Genomic DNA, 6,000 nt, shown 5'->3' with positions numbered 1-6,000 from the left:
CCCTGGCTGACCTGGTGGGATAGGCTGATGTATTGAGACTAAGATGCTCCATAGATATTTTGTAGGGCTTTATAGGTCACAGCCAATACCTTGAATTGGACCCAGAAGCAAACTGGTACTAATGCAGTTCAGGCAGAAAAGGTGTTACATGTGCCCTTATTTGGGCACCCACAATTGCTCATGCAGCTGGATTCTGCACCGGGTAAAGCTTCTGGATTCTTTTCAAGGGTCGATTTTTGAAGAGGATGTTGCGGTAGTACAGACTGGAGATGACCACAATATGAGTGACTGAATGGAAAGCCTCCCTATCCAGGAAAGGGTATCACAAATATTTATCTTGGGAATTATATCAATATTCTCGAAGGGCAGAATATTTTAATAACTCTCCATATTTAAGGATGATGTTCAAGTATATCTTGGTTATGCAACTTCATTTTCTGTATCAATTCATTGTTATATAGAGCTGACACTGAATTTTGAAAAGATGGAGAAGTTTGCTTGGTAAATTTGGAAATGCAACTTTTGTCTATGACTCATTGAACCAACTACATCTTTTTTCAGGAAAGGATATCCTTTCCTGGAAACAGACTCAGCTGCCTTAATTCTTCAGAATGGTCTCAAGTGCATCTTCCAAATCAAGTAATAAACATAGTATAGCCCTGAACTTCCAACCTAATCCATGGCTCTTATCCAGGTACTGACCAGCTGCAATTCTGCTTAGTTTTTCAAGACCATCCATTATTAGATAGATACTGCCCACTAGCTATGTAATTAATATAGAGCCTTCCTAAAACTTAATATTCTGTAGCCAACAATGAAGAATCATCTTGTCATAGAGAAGGCTATATATAATTAATACTGAATATGTAAAAAATGTTATTCAATTTAATGGAATTTCTTTCTTAAAATATAAGTTAGCAAGCCAACACTATGTCTCAGTTATGTAAATCTTCTTATCTTGAACAAAAATGTAATTACTTGAGGTTAGGAAGCTTATCCAACACTGCGGAGACATTATTAGCCAATCCCAGGAATATTATGTGTAACTGAATAGCTTTAGTCATGAAATAGTCTGGGAGAAAAAGGATTGCATCTAACTCTGTATATGTAAGAAATAAAAACAGTGCTGATCACATAGCATGTACATAGAAATTAATAAACTATTCAGGAAACGTGCAGGATAAATAGTATGCTAGCCTTACATATGATTCTGAAGTGCATATTAGACAGAGCAGACACACTGAAACTGCCTGATGACACTACAGGAGAAAAAAAACAGATAACAAAAACCAAGTTGTTGTCTTGGTTGTTAGCTTGAAAGGAGCTAATATATACTGTAGGTACAATAAAATACATTGCTTAGGTTAGGAGCTGATATATCAGTAGAAAGGGTAGATTTGCAGCCTCCTTAGATTGCAAAGGCACCAGGTCAACCAATAGTAAAATCTTCCCATGACCTTTCTTATTGCAAAGGTCATATTATAATCTTATGCTCTTTAAGGCTCTTCTATGTTCCTTGGGTGCCAGAGATTACTATAGTTTTGCATGCCCCTAAAATATACTTTGTTGCATCTATCTTCAAACATTTGCATCGACATTTTTCTTTTGAAGATTGTGCCAGCCATCATTATAAATATATCTCTCATTTTCTGCCTTTTCATTGCAATTTGTTTCTAGTTATTAAAAGGTAACTATAAACATATTAATCTGTCGTTAGAGGCTTTTAAAAAGAGAGGAGAACTGTAGATATCTCTTCCCCACCATTTCATGTAATTCAATATTTCATGATAGTTCAATATTTCTTCACACACGTTTGGATGATGTTCTACGAGCAGCAACATAGCTCCCTATATCCCATACCAGCTATAAACAAATCACTTATCATGACTACTTTGATGCAATGTATGTGAACTTGGTCAGTTGCAATGGAACCCATAATCTGTATCATTTGTGGATATTGCCATGATACATTTGATGACATTCATTCCTCCCACCACCCCCATCTTATGGTTGCCTGTGTGTGTAGTTTGTGGAATTTGGGAGCAGCCTACACAAGAGACTACAAGGCATGACATTCACTTCTCTGGTGCTACCTGCCAGAATCTGCCTCTAACCTGAATTCAATAATAACAATACTGGACTAGTGGGTGCATAACTTTACATGATGTGGAATTCCCACTGGGTTAATAAGTTATTAAAGATGTAATTTTGTATAAGGTGCAATGTGTAAAGGTGAAGATGTGATTCAACTAACAACAATAATTCAATTTATGCTTATTTTTGGGTTGGACATTTCCACGTTTATACTCAGTACATCTTGTCACCTGAAGGTCTCCCGATTGCATATACAGAAGTTCAAAAATTAATTTCCCAACTGGAAAATAGCAAAGTCTCACAAAAACATAGTTTATCAGAATTTCTGCAATCCAGTCCCACTTAATGGGCATTTCTGCTAGCCTGTCTCTTTGCTGCCATAAGGAACACTTTTCAGATTCTAAAAAAAATAATAAAAATGACTCAATTCCACCATTTTCTCCATATACAAACAAGGGGAGGAAGTCTAATCCTATGAAGTATCACCTATCAGCTATTAATAATAAGTAAATTATACACTAGATGTTTCTATTATAGACTTCTTGATTTAATGCTTTCCAAGAGCATCTTAGCCCCAACGCAGGTCAAATTGGTATCATTATATCACTGCATTCAGATACCACCATGCAAGTTAAGGTAAATTGTAAATGGAATCTAGCTGAAACCTTTCCTGTCCTAAAGGATATAAAGCAAGATTGCATTCTACCCTTATATATTGGTATGTGGTTGAAGTCTTTATTAAAATCAGAATTTCACTCTCCATCTTCTGCCCATTTTGGTTCCTATTCTTCTCTATATCAATGGTGCAGCTATTCTTTCCCCAGGTGGACTTGTACAGATGTCTTGAAGCATTACTTTCTTATTGCTATAGTGAATGCCCTGAAATCAATAACTTAATATTCTTAATATTAAGAGTCCTAATATTCTTCAGAAAGCATTTCAATTTTCTCATTAGCTGGAAGATTAATGGTAGACCTATTGAGCAAGTCATAACCTTTAAGTACGTAGACATCTATCTTCAACCACCTAGTCATAGAATCAAGCAAAAGATCAACCTCCTTATAAAAGCTCCCTAAATACTTCTGCAATTATTAAATATGCACATCACTAACAACTATGTACCAGAGTTATCAAATAATTCAAGATTAAGCTCAATGCTATATGCCACTTATTTATGTATTAATAAAGATGCTTTGAGGTGAGAAGATGCTCAATTTAAATTTTTAAAGGTTCCTGAAATTTTACCTCTAACTCCCTTGTCTGGCTGAAATTAGGCTACATCTCCTTAGAAGTCCTTTGGCATTTTGCCTCCTCAGATACTGGTTGAAGTAAATCCTTTGGGGAACATCTTAGGTCTACCCCCTACCTTACTAGAAAGCTTTGAATATTCACTAAGAAGACAAATTGGTCTTGATCTGCTTTTATCCATCACCAGCTATCTCACCCCTGTTAAAGCCATTGTAATCTCCAACAGAAGATCTGGGATCTAGATTTCAAAATTGATACAACCAAATTGATAGAACATCCATTACAGCTCAATAACCACCCTCCCTTGCTCAATTCCTTATATTTTTTTATAACACTTCTCACAGTTCACACACAAGATTCTTCACTCTGCCCAAACTGGTGAAGCACGAGAAAGGGGGTCAATAGGTAGATACATCAATATCACCTATGAAAACTTTATGTTCCTAATATAGAAGTTGAATCTGTTTCACATGCATGTATTGCTGGATTGCCCTTTCTACAATAAATAGGCGACAGAACTCATAACATCACGTATTAGAAATCTTAATTGCTGGTCTGAGTAGGAGTTGCTTTTCTATGTCATTCCATTTCAGCTGCTTCTAATAAGGGTGATAATTTTTTAACAATAGTTATGGCTGGCAGAAACTATTGGGTGCTTCTCTTACACTATTAATTGTTTTAAACTCTTCTGTTTAACTTCTGCTTTATTTTACTTTTTTATTTTATGTCATTTTATATTTGATGTGCTGTAATATTATTTTCCTTTGAATATCAGTCTTGAACCATAAAGAAATAAATTTAAATAAATATTGTATAATACCTCAATCAATTCTTAAGTTTTCTTAGCTATCTTTCTTAACAGTACTGCACATAATTTTCTTCAGGTTTGCATTTAATTAACAGCTTATACATCTCTGACTATATCTTTTTTTCATAGAATTCAATTAATGTTCATCTCTTCTCAAATTTGGCCTTGGCTTCAAATATTTCACCCTTCCTATGCCCTTTTAAGTACTGCATTTCAATTTAAACAACAAATTAAGTTTTATTAAAATGGTCATAAATTAATTCATTGCATCCAGCCACACAGCAGTAAACCAGATTGGTTATGCTTACTGAAGTTTGAAATAATATGTCAACTTGTATTGTAAACCATTGAGATAAAATGTGTTATGACAAGAGTTTTGATAATAATAAAAATGAATGGAAAAGTTGATTGTTTACAGCATACTTATATTTTTATAACCTTTCCAGTCCTTGACAAGTGGGTTTTTTAAAGTTCATTTTATTCTGCATTTTTCAAGCAGAATAATTTATTAGGCAGCATTTTGTTCACTGAATAAAGAAGCGTATCCACAAATCTGGAAAAAATCCTATGCAAATCAATTGCTTTATTAGTCTACTCAGACTAATTACAAAATGATAAATAGTACCAATTTTGCAGATAATAAATGTCCTGCATTACTCAATAGAAAAAGCCATTAAAATCATAAATATGACAGTGGTATTGATATATCTGCATTCACTTATTATAGAAAAGCAATATGATCGTTTATCAGCAAGAAATTAAATTGTTGCTTTTTGACTATAGAAGAACAACTAAGGAATGCCATTTGGAGTGCAAGATTCTGTAGGATTATCTCACCTCTACTGAAAGAATAGAAGTACTGATCCATAGTTGTAAAACTAGTTGAAAAACAAACATTGGAGTGATGTTTGTAGTATTCCTGTCTACAGGAGATGTTTGTTTGTTTGTTTTGATATCTAATTCGGAAAACAAGATCCGTGGCAAAAGATTCTGATGCTTGGAAAAAAACTAAAGTAAATGAAAAAGAAACTGAAGACAAGACAGCTAGATACTGTCACTGAAGATACAAACATGATCTTATAAAATTCAAAAAAGGAGTGACTTGCAATCCTGGGCAAGTGATCTCCATTTGGTCACAAAGTTGAGAGCAATTGAATGATTGAACACACTTTAAACCCAATTTGTTCTTCAATGTACATAGTGGCAAAAAGGTCTACTGACTTCTTCAATAGAATATTACAACATTTTGTTTTACTTTAAATGCCAGTATCCATATTGCTCCATCTCACAGTGCTACCTGAGACAGGATTATTCTACACTGAACTGAAGCCTTTACAAGGAGTCCTCAATTTACAATCACAATTGAGCCCAAAATTTCTGTTGCTAAGCAAGCACTGGTTAAGTAAATTGTGCCTCATGCTATGATCTTTTGGCCACTGTTTTTAAGTGAATCAAGTGATCATTAAGCAAATCTGATTTCTCCCACTGACTTTGCTTGTCAGAAGCTTGCTGGGAAGGTTACAAATGGAGATCACTTGACCATGTGATAGTGCAAATTCATAAATTCATGCCAATTGCCAAGCACCTGAATTTTGATCATGCGACCATGAGGATGCTGCAAGGGTCGTAAGTGTGAAAAAGAGTCATGAGTCATTTTTTCAGTGCTGATGTAATTTTGAAGCATCACTAAACAAATGATTATAAGTTGAGGACTACCTATATCAGTGATGGCTAACCTTTTTGCCGTCGCGTGCCAAAAGCAGGGGGAGCACAGGGGGCCGTGAGCACATGTGCCCACACCCATAATTCAATGCGCCACATCCCCCCAAACTCCCCCCGCTTTTGGCACG

This window comes from Pantherophis guttatus, chromosome 7 (assembly GCF_059756535.1).
Source record: "Pantherophis guttatus breed Tessera chromosome 7, ASM5975653v1, whole genome shotgun sequence".
NCBI classification, from domain to species: Eukaryota; Metazoa; Chordata; class Lepidosauria; order Squamata; family Colubridae; genus Pantherophis; species Pantherophis guttatus.
This window is presented reverse-complemented; position numbering follows the sequence as displayed.